Source organism: Mustela nigripes, chromosome 13 (genome assembly GCF_022355385.1).
Source record: "Mustela nigripes isolate SB6536 chromosome 13, MUSNIG.SB6536, whole genome shotgun sequence".
Lineage (NCBI taxonomy): Eukaryota > Metazoa > Chordata > Mammalia > Carnivora > Mustelidae > Mustela > Mustela nigripes.
In genome coordinates, this window is record NC_081569.1 from 43,512,222 (window position 1) to 43,529,221 (window position 17,000).

The 17,000-nt window shown below is 38.2% G+C and overlaps 1 protein-coding gene across 1 annotated transcript in view; it reads right to left on the reverse strand.

Moving 5' to 3' along the window:
• The window catches only part of HERC1 (HECT and RLD domain containing E3 ubiquitin protein ligase family member 1), a 187,286-nt gene extending 170,854 nt beyond the window's left edge, over positions 1–16,432 (reverse strand). The window contains exon 1 of the mRNA XM_059372224.1: positions 16,319–16,432. The gene's annotated coding sequence lies outside the window, so the exon portion shown is untranslated. The remainder of the gene's footprint in view (positions 1–16,318) is intronic.
• Positions 16,433–17,000: the final 568 nt, after the last annotated feature.

Here is a 17,000-nt window from a genome sequence, read left to right on the forward strand (position 1 = left end):
GGCTCAGGTCATGATCCCGGAGTCCCAGGATCGAATCCCACATCGGGCTCCCAGCTCCATGGGGAGTCTGCTTCTCCCTCTGACCTTCTCCTCGCTCGTGCTCTCTCTCACTGTCTCTCTCTCTCTCAAATAAATAAATAAAATCTTTAAAAAAAAAAAAAGAATATACTATTTCAAATTATAAAACAATATGTATAGAATTTTGAAAAAAAAAAAACAAAACTCCCTATATGTATAAAGATGTAGAAAAAAATCTGGAGAACTACACATTAGAATTTAACAGTGGTTAATCTGCAGAGTTGAATGGTTTTTACCTTTTGCTTTGTATTTCCCTATGCTGTCTAAAAAAAATTTTTTTTTACAATTGCATATACTACCTTTTATACTTAGGAGAAAATTATTTCCACTCATTAAAATGCAGCTTTCTTTCTGATCCAAATCCTCATTTCAAAAGCACACTCTATTAATTAATATATTTTATTCATCAAAAACTGAGGCAATGTGATATATATGTGTATATACATATATGTATATATAGATAGATAGATAGATAGATATGCATACACGCGTGCACACACACAAATATACTCTAGGACACTTTAGCTTTTAAGATGCAGAAAATCTCATGAGGAATTTGAGAGGCGGGATGGGGGGTCCTGGAGGCAGGGAAGTAAAAAATGAAACAAGATGGAACCAGGCAGGGAGATAAACCATAAGAGACTCTTCATCTCAAGAAACAAACTGAGGGTGCTGGGGAGTAGGGGGAGGGATGGGGCGGCTGGGTGATGGACACTGGGGAGGGTATGTGTTACGGTGAGCACTGTGAATTGTGTAAGACTAATGATTCACAGACCTGTACCCCTGAAACAAATAATATATTTGTTACTAAATAATAATAAAACAAATAATATATTTGTTACTAAAAAAAAATGCAGAAAATCCAAATTCAAGAACCCATCTTACTGTGGAAAATATAGTACCTATCTCCCTTTCAGAGTTGTTTAGAGATCAAAAAAGGATCCATGTGAAAGTACTTTAATGCAATACACTAATGTGCACTATTATTATAACTATAAGCACATGAAAAACTAAACTCCTATTTCGTATCTAAAGTAAAGGAGTCTTACTGGAGTTCCAATTCCCTTCTGGTATTAACAGTGTCCTCTTAGCTCAGCCTTCTACTTACATCTAATCTATGTCTTTGGCAAGTATACCTTTTTTATGGATAATCGTTTCCGGGTTTCCACGTTTTCTATCTTCACTAGGACAGAGCCAGCTCTCCAATTCTTCTCTTATGGCTCTGACTGCCTGAAAGTGAAAGAAAATATGTCTGTTCCCTCCAAACAGATGTTAAAATCTTCTTTTAATCTGATTTCTATTTTATGATCTGCCATATGTTGCAATATAGAGTAGTGGGAAGGCACATGGACTCTGAAGCCAGACTACCTAGGTTCAGAACCAGGTTCTGCTGTGTCACCAACTCTGCAATGTAACCTTGAATTTGTGAGCCTCAATTTGCTCATCTGTAAAACTGAGGTAACAACAGTACATCAGTGCAGAAAGATGTTAAACAGTGGTAAAAAAAAAAACAGTGCCTGACATATAGTAAATATTAATTATGACTTAAATCCTTTTCTAATACTGCTTCTCTAAAAGTATAATGCTTACAGGCTAAGATAAAACAAGCAAACAACATATGTCTCTTGCTTTTTTCTTACTGAAAAGTGTCTCCTTTTTTTTTAAGATTTTATTTATTTAATTGACAGAGATCACCTAGTAGGCAGAGAGGCAGGCAGAGAGAGGGAGGAAGCAGGCTTTTTATGAAAAGAAATACCTGAAATTTACAAATTAAAAATATGTCTATGCTTAGGAATTGGTTCAAGAGAATCCAAGGATTAGGGGTGGAGTGGTAGTGAATAGAAATAGAGAGGAAACAAGACTGCCTATAATTCCTGAAGCTCAGTTATGAGGACATGGAAGCTCTTTATACTATTCTTTGTTTTATAATAACATGTTTAAAATACTTTGTAACAAAAAGGTGGTGTTGTTTTTTTTTTAATGCTGTCTGAGAATTGAATTACCTGCCTAGGACTGCAAATAGTGTCTACATATTCCCACAACAGACTAATGCACAGTCAGGCATAAGTGAATATAAATTTTCCATGATCAAATTATATTTATTAAGTGCTAGAAGAAGTCATTTGACATGAATTTCACTAACACTAACTCTTCAATAATGACCGTTCTTTGCAAGCCTGTTTCTAGCTAACCAATTTATGGCTATGAAAAAAAATATAGTGTTTCAGTATACTTTAGTTCTATTTATTAAATAAAGCAACAGTCACAAAAAATTTGCAGACAATATTGCAGAGTCATCACTATCTTTCTAGTCCTAGTGGCCTACGGTACTTCTGGAATTTATCATTAGCAGACTTATTGCATAAGTGCACCAGTTCACTGAGCTCCTAAAGAACTAGTTTTATCTTGTGTATGAAAACCCTTTCCTGCCTTCCTACTCTGAAATAAAGAGCCAAACCAACAGATGGCACACCAAGAGGGAAGGGGTGGTGATAAGGAGACAGTTTAAGAGAGCACCAGGGAAAAAGAAAATAACAGAGAACTGAAAGATAAAAGAATTTAAGAATATAAAATATTCAGCAATTCCTTAGATTTTTGTAGATCAGAGTCACATTCTATCACTCAACTACTTTAAAGTAAACTGATTCTGTGAATTTGCATCTCACTTTATTCCCTTTTACAGTGTACCTTTAAGAATTCTGAAAAGTCCCTCTTAATATCTCAGACCAATTTAAGTTAACCAAAACAATTCAAACTATTTCCAAAATAAACAAGGGGATCAGGAGACCTACTGAACTTTTATCAGCATTTCACTACTGCTATACATTCACACCAGCCTTTTCAGAAGCTACCAAACTTTTTTTACCTCTAAAAAGTAAAGCACTCCACCTCTATCCTAATCTATAATACAATCAAAAAAACATCAACATTACTGCAGTCTAAGTGGTAGAAGGTTTTCATTAAAACATTAGTTTAAAAAACATTACAAGAGGGTTGCAATTAGCACTATAACTTTAATCTAAATTACATTTCTTAAAAACAGCTAGGCTTTCAGTATAACATTAAGAACATGCCAATTACAACAGGCCACCTTTGCCCATTCATCATGCCAAGTTATCTTCTGCTTCCAGATTAAGCAATTTCTAATCACCTATTTAAGAGATCAAGCCCAATAACACCATACAATGCAAAAGTCCAGGGGCACCTGGATGGCCGAGTCAGTTAGCAGCTGCCTTCAACTCGGGTCATAATCCCAGGATCCTGAGGTTGAGCTCTACAAAATAGGGCTCCCTGCTCAGCGGGGAGTCGGCTTCTCCCTCTCCCCACCCCATCCCGTTCACTTGTGTTCTCTCTCAAATAAATAAAACCTTAAAAAAAAAAAAATGCGGAAGTCCACCACTCACACATACACTGGCAGTTTTGCAAAGAAATAGCAACTTCCTTTATGACTAGAGAACCTAATAAAAGAAGGTCTAGCAAGTAGAGGTTATTCAAAGGCTCATTCCTCAAAGCTACCTCTTCTCTGTCAAGCTTGTCATATATCAGAATTATCTACCCTGTCTTTCTCACAGAGGTATTATGAAGATCAACTGAGAAAATGGTTACCCAAATACTTTGCAAACTAGAAGCCATATACACTACACAAATATATACATGTGTAGACATATGTACACACACACACACAAATGTAAGTCATTACTATTTCCCTACCTGATTGTACTCTAGACAGTTTACAGAGTAAACCTGTTCCTTAATATGATTAAGTTTCAAGGTCTACCAAGAAAAATTTCATATTCCAGGGCATAAAGATCAACTAATATTTACCTTCCTATGACAATATCCAATCCTTATAACAATTATTGTTCTCTTCTAAAATCTATTTCCCCTCTTTGGCAGAACAGAACTAGAAACATTTTTTTTTTTTAAGATTTTTTTTTTTTTAATTTATTTGACAGAGATCACAAGTATGCAGAGAGGCAGGCAGAGACGGGGGGAAGCAGGCTCCCCACCAAGCAGAGAGCCCAATTTGGGGATCGATCCCAAGACCCTGGGATCATGACCTGAGCCGAAGGCAGAGGGTTAACCTACTGAGCCACCCAGGTGCCCCTTGACCTAGAAATATTCTTTAGAATTCAAAGCAACATGTGGCACCTAAACTCAGTCTGTCACAATGAGTTCCTCAACACCTATGTAGAATGGTCTTGACCAAATATTAGTTGGATAGGATTTTATTTTTCTTAAAGATTTATTTATTTATGAGAGAGAGAGCATGTGCACACACATGAGCAGGGGGACAGCAGAGGGAAGAAGGGAGGGCAGGGAGATGGGGGAAAGAGAGAGAGAGAAAATCTTAAGCAAATTCCCTGCTGAATGCAGAGCCCCAACAGGGTTCCATCTCATGACCCTGAAATCATGACCTGAGATGAAATCAAAGAGTCTGATGCTCAATGGACTGAGCCACCCAGGTACCTCAGGGGGACAGAATTTTAGATCAGCCAAAACCATCACATTGAGGTTTGCCATTTCCAGACTCTGCCCCCAACAGTTCTGCCAACACCTCCCTTTGTTACAGAATTCTAATTCATGTTCCCATCACCTGCTAGCTGTGCCATCTTGGGCTACTTAACCTCTCTGTACTTCAATTTCCTTCTCTGCAAAATAAACAGGTTAAATGTGGTTTTGTTTTGTTTTTTTTTTTTTTTAGTTCTGTTTAGCTCTAAGACTATAGGGTTTGTTTGCTTGTTTGTTTGTTTAAGATTTTATTTATTTATTTGACAGAGAGAGAAATCACAAGTAGGCAGAGAGGCAGGCAGAGAGAAAGCAGGCTCCCTGCTGAGCAGAAAGCGCTATGTAGGGCTCCACCCCAGGACCCTGAGATCATGACCTGACCTGAAGGCAGTGGCTTAACCCACTGAGCCACCCAGGTGCCCCAAAATGTGGTTTAAATAATTAACAATTCGACCATATTTAACTGTGGTTTAATAATAGATACAAGTACTTTCAGAGAAAGATAATTATCATATGATCTCACTCTTATGTGGAATTTACGGAACAAAACAGAGGATCATAGGGGGAGAGGAAAAAATAAAACGACAAAATCAGAGAGGAATACAAACCCTAAGAACTCTTAATCATAGGAAACAAACGGAGGGTTGCTGGAGGAAAGGGAGTGGGGGTATGGGGTAACCGGGTAATGGACATTATGGAGGGCACATGATGTAATGAGAACTGACTGTTACATAAGACTGATGAACCAAAAAAAAAAAAAAAAAGAAAAAAGAAAAAGATTGATGAATCAATAATACATTACATGTTAATTAATTCAATAAACAAATAAATAACAGAAAAAAGTACTTAGAATAATATCTGGTGCACAGTAAACATTTAATAAATGTTACCCAGTATTATTCCTTTATATGCACATCTGCCTACTCCACCACACCACCTTTACTAAATTACATAAATCTATCATTCTCCATCATTTCTTCTTTTTAAAAGAATGAACAATGTTGAGAAAATGTTGAGAAACTATGTTGAGACAATGTTGAGAAACTATGACCATATTTCATTACATATGATTGGATACTTGATTGTATAAGAAAATTCAATGATAACTTCTGTAAAACACTTCTGCTTTTCAATTATATTAACACATAGACAATATAATCTTTCTAGTTCTAGATTAGGTTATCCTATATTACTAATACTATCAGCAAAGCTGCCTACTTGAATTGTATCACATAAAACTGCCCATTGCCTATGACCCAACAATTTTACAGTATAGTAACTAACACTACAAAAGGTCTTAAAACATGGCAAAACTTAAAAGAGCTTCTAAAAATGCTGCTATAGTTTAAGGAAAAAACAAAACAAAACACTTGGACAACAACAATGTATATCCCCAAAATCAAAATCCATAGACTTTAAATCAAGAGCTTAAAGTGAGAACAAATAGCTTTCCAGGGTAAGAGGAAATATTACTATTCTATTAACATCACTACCATTATATTTAGAGAACAAGCAAACCCTGCAAGAACCACAAGAGCTCAACTCCAAGTTAATTTTTTATATATTACTTAGCACAGCCTATGCACAATTACATGCTCTTGACAATGTTTTAAATTCTAAATCTTAACATTTCATATGTGAGAAACCAACGCAAAAAAATTCATGCTGTTTAACTGATTAATAGTTCTCCTTCAGGGATATCTGGGTGGTTCAGTCAATCCAGCATCAGACTCTGATTTTGTCTCAGGTCATGATCTCAGGATCGTGAGAACAAGCCCCACATCCAGCTCTGTGAGGGACTTGGAACCTGCTTGGGATGCTCTCTCTCCCTCTCTTCCTACTTCCTCCCCCAGCCTCCCTCCCGAGTTTGTGTTCATTCTCTCTCTCTAAAATAAATAAATCTTTAAAAAGAAACATGGTTCTCCATTTGGCACAAAACATTACAAAGGTAGAATTATTTAATCTAATATAGAGACCATTTTACTCCATGGTCAAGTTCCTAGAGCTGTATTCCTGGCTTACTATGTACCAGGGAATTTTAGAAGCACTGGAATGAATAAAACATATAGGTTCAAGCTCTCGTGGAGTTTACATTCTAGTAAGGAAGACAAATAATACAAAAGTAGACAAGTCATTAAGTTTTAGGAAGCACAAATGCAAAAAAAAAATAAAGCAAATGAGACAAGGAGGGTGGAGGGAAGATGATCACTTATTTTTATAGTGTGATGACTGACGATTTCTCTGAAGAGGTAAACTCTGAGAACTCTTCTTTAAGCAAACACTTGAATGATGTGAGGGAGGAAACAGTGCAAAGACCTGAAGGAAGAGCACTCTAAGCCGAGCAAGAATACCAAGCCCTGGAAATGTTCTGTTGTGAACAAAGAATCATAAGGAGTTCAGTGTAGCAGGAAAGGAATGAACAGAGAGATAGGCAGGGATTAAATACAACATGTAGTACCTTGTTAGCCAACACCAGGAATTTGGTTGTTACTTTAACTGCAGAAGGAAATCATTGTAAAGTACTAAACAGAGGAGTGGTCTATCTGATTGACAGTTAAAAAGATCATTCCAGCTACCAGTGGAGAATAGACTGTCAGAGACCAAATAAGAAAGGAGAAAAATCAGTGAAAGACACCATTGGAGGGGCGCCTGGGTGGCTCAGCGGGTTAAAGCCTCTGCCTTCGGCTCAGGTCATGGTCCCAGGGTTCTGGGATCAAGCCCCACATCAGGCTCTCTGCTCGGCGGAGAGCCTGCTTCCTCCTCTCTCTCTGCCTGCTTCTCTGCCTACTTGTGATCTCTGTCTGTCAAATAAATAAATAAAATCTTTAAAAAAATAAAAATAAATAAAATTTTTAAAAAGACACCATTGGAATTACCTAAGTAGGAGATAATGGTGGTTTAGACCAAAGTTATAAGGTAAAGACAACCACAATATATGATCAGATTAGAAAGATAGTCAAAAGATAAAGTCAAGAGGTTTTGCTGATGGGCTTGTTATAGGGTATAAAGAAATGAGAAAAATCACAACTGACACCTAGGCTTTTGACCTGAGTGACTACTGGAATGGTCCAGCCATTACTAACAGCTGACTCAGGGAAATAAAGAGGACAGAAATCACACCTTCTTTATTGTACAAATTTAGTTTGAGATGCCTATTAGTCAATGAAATATGAAATAAGCAGATGAACTATAACACTGGACCTCAGGGAAGGGGTCTGGGCTAAAGACATATATGTGGAAGTCAACCAGCAAAGAGGGTTTTTAAAGCCAAAGAAAAGGATAAAGGTAGATTGGAAAGATTTGTTTAATTCTCACATCAGGCCTATGATGTAGCAACTATTATTATTCTCATTTTTACAGGTCAAGAAGCTAAGAGACTAAGACTTGTCCAATATCCCTCTGCTAGCAAGTGGGAGAGTTAGGAAAAAAAACAAATGGATCTGACTACAATGACTTTCTCCACTGAAGTTCATCATCTAGACCAGAGAACTTGAATACTGGAGTATCTTCTCAATTCTCCTAAGGATGGTACATACCTAGTGCCATTCTAGGTGCACTGGAGAGAACTTAATTCTTTACATACAGTGATTGTCCAAATGTCCTAAGGGTATTTAGTTCTTTCATGGAACCCCAGCTGAGAAAAAAGACTTTACTATTACTCTATTCTTCTACTACTACTACTACTACTACTACTACTACTACTACTACTACTAGGAATCCTTTAAAATGAGAGAGATTAGTGAACAATGTAAATTACCACCCTCTGACTTTTCATGGCCTTCTCTTTTGTAACCAGTAAAATCTAGTGTCATTTGGGGTTTGAATAGCAACAAAAGCAATTTTATTTTAAAACTACATGACCTCAAATGAAACAAGATGGGATTGGGAGGGACACAAACCATAAGTGACTCTTAATCTCACAAAACAAACTGACGGTAGCTGGAGGGAGGGGGGTTGGGAGAAGGAGGGTGGGGTTATGGACATTGGGGAGGGTATGTGCTTTGGTGAGTGCTGTGAAGTGTGTAAACCTGGCGATTCACAGACCTGTACCCCTGGGGATAAAAATATATGTTTATAAAAAATTAAAAATTAAAAAAAAAAAAACAAAACTCTACATGACCTCTGTTGGTTCGATTCACAATCAGTACTGAGCATCTTTTCTTAAAAACAGCAGTTCATCAGAAAACTACGAGAATGTAAGCTCCTCTGGTGCAAGATTTTTTTGTTTTCATATAGACCTACCAAATCACTACATTTTACACCTGAAACTAATATAATATCGTGTACCAACTATACTTAATGAAATTCTTTAAGAAATCTTTGTTTTTTTCATTAATATGTCCCCAGACTTGGAAGAGTATTCTTTCTGGGAAAGAACCTAAATTTCCAGCTGGGCAGAACTTGCTACCTTTTAAGATGGGGATGTTTTTCATGTTGCCTTAGTATCTTGGTCCCACTAAAATCTGGTAAGATTATCCCCAGTCCAGAACTGTAAACTTTCATTTCATCCTTAAGATTAACCTTCTTTCTTATGGAAATATAAAAGGTTCCAGACATAGCCATTACTGGTTAAATAACTACTATACCACGATTTTAATATGTACTATTGTGTACTATTGAAAGTAACTAGCATATAATATGAACCAAAACTATTGTATCACACATACTCTGGAGAAAAGAATATTCTCCTTATAATTTCAGTTGTCCTTTGTTAAACTCCGGAAGTATTTCAGTGCATGGGTATTATGTATCAATGTAGCAACTCCTATTGAATGCAAAAAGTTTCAATGGGCAATCCTGGCTAGATCAGAAATGCATTCCATTGATTTCACCTGCACATAACAACCTACAACTATCAGTGTAATATTAATGGACAATTTATTTAATTTCCAAGCTATAAGAACCTACCAACCACAGGCATTAAGAGCCCCTACACAATAGGTTCAGATCACTGAAATGACTACAGAGCATTTTTTAAAAATCAGTCACCTCCCACAAATAAATAAATAAATATAAATAACACAACACATTTTCTGTTGGTGAGGTTATGGGGAAAACAGATATTCTCATACATTACCAGTGGGAATGCAAATGAGTACACTTCTGTAACATCTAACCCAACTATATACAGTAGTTCCCCCTTATCCAAAGGGGATATGTTCCAAGATCCCCAGTGGATGCCTGGTAATACCAAACCCTATTTATAGTATGTTTTTTCCTACAGATACCCACTCATTATAAGGTTTAATTTATAAATTAAGCAGAATAAGAGATTAACAACAAAAATAATAAAATTGGACAATTATAACAATATAACTGACCCTTGAACAATGCAGGGGGTGGGGGCACCAATATCCCATGCAGTTGAAAATTTGCATGTAACTTTTAACTATCCAAAAACTTAACTACTAAAAGCCTACTGTTAACCAGAAGCCTTACTGATAACATAAACAGTCAATTAACACATATTTTGGACATGGTATGTATTATACATTGTATTCTTATGATAAAGTAAGCTAGAGAAAAGAAAATGTTACTAGAAAATCATAAGGAAGAGAAAATACATTTACAGTATTGTGTGGACCTAGGCAGTTCAAACTCATGTTGTTCAAAGGTCAACTATATACTGTAATAAAAGTTACCCACGCCTGGCTGGCTCAGGCATGAAACTCTTCATCTCAAGGTCGTGAGTTCAAGCCCCACTTTGGATGTGGAGCCTACTAAAAAAAAAAAAAAAAAAAAAAGGTTATGTGAATGTGGTCTCTCAAAATATTTTATTATACTCAATCTTATGATGATGTGAGAGGATAAAATGCCTACATAATGAGATCAATGAGATGAATGACTTAGGCACTGAGATGTAGCATTAGGCTACCAGTGACCTTCTTTCTGACTATACCTTAGGAGGAGGATCATCTGCTCTGACCACTGTTGACCACCAGTAAGTGAAACTATAGAAAGAGAAACTATAGACATAGAGGGACTCCTGCATGCTCAACTTTTGACCCAGCAATCCCACTTAGAGAAATCTACCTTGGAGATACACCTCTAACAATACATATGGACAGGCCAGTTACTGCAATACTGTTTATAACTGCAAAATACAGGAAATTACCTAAATGTACATACATAGAAGAATGGTTGAATAAATTAGGATAGATCCACAGAGTGGAGTGCTGTACAACTGTAAAAAAGAAGTTAGACTATCTATCTAACAAGAAGAATAAACTAATTTGGAGTGATTTCCAGGACATCCAGTGATTTCCAATAAGTAAAAAAATTAAAGTGCAAAAGAGTATCTATAAGATGCTACTTCTCACATAAGAAATAAAGGAAAAAGCAAACAGTTGTGCAGTTCCTCAGAAAGTTAAACAGAGAGTTACCATACAACCCAGCAATTCTATGCCTAGGTATATACCCAAGGAACTGAAAATATACATCCACACAAAAACTTGTACATGAATGTTCATAGCAATATTATTCACTGTAGCCAAAAAATGGAAAACCAAATGTCCATCAAATGAGAATAAAATGTGATATATGCATATACTGGAGTATCACTCAGCCAAAAAAAGAAATGGGTTACAGATATATGCTCCATGGATGAACACTGAAAAATTATGCTAAGTGAAAGAAGTCAGGCATAAAAGTCAACATATTATATGATTCCATTCACATGAAATGTTCAGAATAGACAAATTCATACAAACATAAAGCAGATTAGTGGTTAACCTGGGCTAAGGAAGGTGGAAGGGGAAATGACTGCTAATGCATACAGGGTTTCTTTCTGGAGTGGTAAAAATAATTCTTGAATTAGTGGTAATGGCTGCACAATCATGTGAATACACAAAAAAAATCAACGAACTGGTACACTTTAGAAGGGAAAGTTTTGTGGTATGTGAACTGTATCTCAATTAAAATTGTATGAGAGGGGCGCCTTGGTGGCTCAGTGAGTTGAAGCCTCTGCCTTCGACTCAGGTCATGATCCGGGGATCCTGGGATAGAGCCCCGAATCAGGCTCTCTGCTCATCAGGGAGCCTGCTTCCTCCTCTCTCTCCACCTGCCTCTCTGCCTACTTGTGATCTCTGTCTGTCAAATAAATCAAATAAATAAATAAATAAATGATAAAAAAAAAAAAGAAGGAATATAACAAAACACACACAATCTGTTCATTTGTGCAAAAGAAATAATAGAAGGATTAACCAAAAAACCAAAGACGCGGGGCACCTGGGTGGCTCAGTGGGTTGGAGCCTCTGCCTTCGGCTCAGGTCATGATCCCAGGGTCCTGGGATGGAGGCCTGCATCAAGCTCTCTGCTCAGCGGGGGCCTGCTTCCTCCTCTCTCTCTCTGCTTGCCTCTCTGCCTACCTGTGATCTCTGGCAAATAAATAGATAAAAGCTTTAAAATGAAAAAAAAAAAAAAAAAAAACCGAAGAGACTAGTTACCTAAAGGGTAAGAAAAACAGATGAGGAAAAGGGGATGAAGGTGGGAATCAAGTAGTAGTAATAAGGAGTGACATTTCTCTAACTATATCATTTTACGTAGTAGTATTTAGTCATGGTAATGTTTCATATACCTAAATAAATAAATAATCAAATCAACCAGGATTGGAATGGAATGGAATACAAAGAGTAAGAAAAGAACCAAACTGGGAAAAAAAAAAAAAAAAGAAAGAAAGAAAGGAAAAGAACCAAACTGCATTACAGATGAATAACATAACTCTAAAGGGAAAGTTTTGGAAAAATGAACTAACCTAATATCTTAGGAAAATAATATTTTGACTAGATACCATGAGGTTAAAGACCAAAAAAAAAAAAAAAAACCTATACTCTAATTAGAAAAATATGTTTCTTATAAGGGTAATGGGTTAGCAATCAGTACCTACTTGATGTGCACTATAAAAGTAAGCAAATGGGATATAATCTATTATCTATATGATCTAGTGTCTACAGACAACGAGATCCAGGTTTTCACTATTAGAAAAAGTGATACAAATAAGAAGTCAGTAAAGGTTAGAATGAACCTTGTGGTGTCATATTAGACTAGAATCTATCAATATGAACTCTATATATTTAATATATATAGAAAGATAAATATATAAATAAACGTGTGTGTGCGCACTTGTATGTATGGGAGGGTTGGTATTATACCTATATTTCCTAGCACTATCCTCTGAGGGCCTACGTGCAATGACACCCCCAGTGAGTACACCTAGCAGCCAGATCTTGATTTAAATTCTATTTTCCAATAGAGTTCCTTAGACAAGCTGTTGATTCTAGGACTGGTACAAGGAAAGATACAAGATGAGCAAGAAATAGCCTATGATACCAGAATATAAGGAAGTGTCCAAAAGAGAGTGAAGGCCAACTTGAAAAGGCTCTTAATGGCCAAAGCTGGAATAAGTTGAGAATAAAAAAGTACTATTGGGTTACAACATGTAGAATAAAACAAATACCCATGAGATTATAATTACATAAATAAGTAACTGAATAAACAAATGAGGAAGAGGTATCTCTTCCTAACAGAAAAATTCCAATAATGTGTTTTTAAAAATAGAGGAAAATATAAATCACCATTAGGTAAACACCACAATAACTGCTCCAGACAAGATCAAGGCATGCTAAAATCAGCAGGAGAAAGTTTGAGGAGAAACAGTATATCTGCATAGTCTCAAAGTATCTTCCCTATAATATGTATCAAAAGGAAGAACAGTAACTTTACAGTGGAAAACAAGGTAAAGGTCACCTTAACAAAGTAATCAAGTTAAAACATCACTAGCAGTAAGACATACCAACACCACGTACCCTCTAAAATGATGCACTGAGGACACATCATGTGTGGTTTTCTTGCAAACATATATAACTTCAACCAAGTCATGGGGAAAACATCAGACAAACCCAAAATGAGAAAAATTCTACAAATTAATTGACAGTACTCATCAAAAATGTGAAGATCATGAAAGCAAGGACAAACTGAGGGATATCACAGATTGGAGGAAATGAGAATACCACACTAAATGCACTGAAGTAGGTTGTGGAACAGAAAAAAGACATAAGGGGTAAAACTTGTGAAACTGCAATGAAGTCTGTAGTCTAGTTAACATCCTGGTTTTGATCATTGTACTATGTTATGGTATCAACATCAGGAGATGATGTAGAAGAATATTATGTAGGAAATTTCTGCACTATCTTTGCAACAGTTCTGTAAGTCTAACATTATTTCAAAATAAACAGTTGAAAATAAATAATAAAATCCATCACTTGATCATCTTACCCAACTGTCATATTTCCTTCCTCAGGGATCTCATCTGTAATTTAATATTCTATTAATTTAGAGGGCCCAGTAACAGCAGAAAAAACTAAAATCATAAAAATCGTATCTGACATCTAAAAAGTAAATTAGCTACTTTACGTTCCCTTACAGTTTCTTTTGGTCAAAAAAAATTTGCTAGCTACTGTTGACTTTACTTTGCAAACTTCTTTTTAAGTGATGTGACCAATTTAATTTTTTTCAACATCATGATAATCTGCAGTATGTGCCTATAACACATTTCATTTGTCTGTTAAGCCAAAGTCTTATTTACAATTTAAAAAATTCTCTTTAACAGGTTATAGTAAGTTTTTCAGTTATTATTACATAGTTGTTCAACTATGAAATTCAAAATTTGTTTCACAAGTCAATTTGCTTTTATCCTAACACAAACTTCTTGCCGCACACCAAACCACAAAGTCTTCATTATCGTTATTTTACTAAAAATCTGAATTTTAAAAGATCAACTGTTTAATATATTGAGTCTCTCCTTTTTCTTTTTTAATACCAGAAGGGAGTAATTTTGTCTCTTTTGGGAAAAAATGCTTGAGACATTAGAATTTGCTATTTATTATTTATCTCCTCTACTAACCAATCCAGCCCAATCAAGAACATAGTCTCTGAAATTCCTTTCATCAAATAAGATTTGCAGAAAATGTTTATATTACTAAACAAAATGACCCATTTACATTTGCTTTCTCCTCATGCACCACCAGGATGTCTGCATTGGGAGTGGAATACATGACCAGCAAATGAATGGGAAAGTGTCACGTATAAACAGCATGACTAGAAATTTAAGAAGCAAAGTGATAAGAGAAACTTAGGAAAGGCAAAATTCATAAAAGTTTAGAATTACAAAAGGCCTTAATAGGCCATCTAATCCATTACAATGACAACCCAAGAAAAATGATACTATCCTATTTTTTAAAAGCTGCCAGATTTCTAACCTCTCTAGATGTTTCATTCTGCAATATAATCCCGTCATATAATTTGGGAGAAATATTACAAAACTATTCTTTGCCCTACCTAATGCTTTCTTTTCTAAAATAATACATTTTAACTCACTTGTAAGATAAACCCATGTATAGGTGCATATGTTTGCATACATAGAAACAGACACCTAGGACACCCAATTTTGCTTGTAAAAACTCACACCACAGAAACCTACATAATCAAAGGCAGGTATCCATCCCATCCCAATCACAAAGGCACTATAACAAAGTGTCAGATAACCACGCTGATCTAAAAATAACCAATGGAAATCAATGTTATAAAACCTAAAGGTAAACAGGTTTCTTCCCACTGTGAATAATCATAGTTTGCCTTCAACAAACACTTCTCCCTTTCAGCGCCCACCACAGGAAAAACTAAAAAACACTTATGTACTACATACAAGCAGACAGGGCCAAAGTAACTCAAATAAAACAAATCATTTTGAAACATACATAGAACGGGGGAAGTCCCAATCAACAATGAGCCAAGGACTATCTGAAAAAATGAAGTGTCTGTTAGGAAACACACCAAAATGGTAACCATGAAATGCTATCTCTGGGAATGTAATTACAAGAATGAGTTCAGATTTGGTATTTCTTTAATTCTGATTATCCATATTTTCTACTAACTACAGACATTATTTTAAAAGTAAGGCAAATCTGTCCCTGCTCACAGCTCGCTGGGCTGGACAGCGTTTCTTTTACATAACCTCCTGGGAAAGGTGGTACCAGCTCCGGTCCTCCGTGTCTCCCAAGAATCTACCACTCATCACAGAAAAGGTTTCACCATGTTGCCTGGGACAGCTCTTGTCATCATCATCCTCATCTTACCCAGAGACTAAACAATGCATCTCGTCTCCCCTTCCTGGTAGCACAGGTTTTATAAATGGTTATTTTACCGAGGCAGGTAAGGTAATTTGGAGAAAGGTTTACCTGATGATGAGTTGCCCCCACCCAAAAGCAGAGGAAAGGATAAAGACACGTCGTCCCAATCTCCACCCCTCAAAAGGTGGTGGGCGACGGGAGGGCACGGGGGTCGCGGCTCTCCCGCAAGAGTCGGGCCGCTGCTCCCCGACCCTAGCCCCGGCCAGGGAGGGACCCTCGTTACCGGATAAAGGGATGGGGGAGAAGGTCAGAGACCCGACCCCCGAGGGGCAAGTACAGCAAGCCGGCGGAGGGGCGGGTCCCTCTACCCCTCCAGGCGAGCGGCTCGGCTTCTAAGGCGGCTCTGTAGGCGCTCAGGCTGCCGGAGGCCTTTGAGGCCCGAGGCCCCGCACCGCGCCGGGAGGGTTCTCTCAGGCCTCTGCCTGCCGCCCACCAAGGACCCCGGCGGCCCCCTGCTCGGCCGCGGCCCGGGAACAGCCCTGGCTGGCCTTGCCTGGCCCGTGGGTCGCACGCACAGGCGACCAGGAGGGCAGAAGAGGCGTTACCATTCGCGACTCCGGAGCTGGCGGGGGTGGGGCGCGGCTCCGGCGACCCGAGCCCGGCTCGGCAGCGGCTGCGGCGGCCGCGTCCTTTATTTTTGCTGCAGCAGCGGCGACTTGTCAAAGGGAAAGACGTAAGAGGCGGCGGCAGCGGCAGCAGGCAAGTCTCGCGGGATTTGGGCGAAACTCTCGCGCAGTCTTGATCGCTCGCCCCGCCCCCCCCCAGGCCCCGCGCGGGAGGCTAGAAGGGCTGGGGGAGGAGCGCCAGAGCTGGGTTGCGGGAGGAGGAGAAAAGGAAAGGAGAATTAATGGCGGGGGTTGGGAGGGGGGTGTTGTTGACTTAGATTCTAGGGACGCGCGGTCCTCACCTTTCAGCCCTTGCGGCGTCCAGACAGACCCGTCCGTCCGCGGGGGCCGGACTCCGCTTATGAGGCACAATTGGAGACGTTTCACAAAGGCCGGTGAGGAGTTAGGGGCCATCCAGGGCTCCCGGTTTTCCCCATAGTGGGCGAAGAAGACCCCCGCCTCCCGCAGTCCTGATGCTGCGAAACGAAGCGACGCGTGGAAAAGCTGGCAGCAGAGGCGGGGCGGCCACACCCCTTTATCTCGGACGCACGCCGGGTGCTGTGCGCCTGTTTATCTCCCTTCACACCCGGCCCTAGACTTCTGGTCTGTCAAGTACAATCAT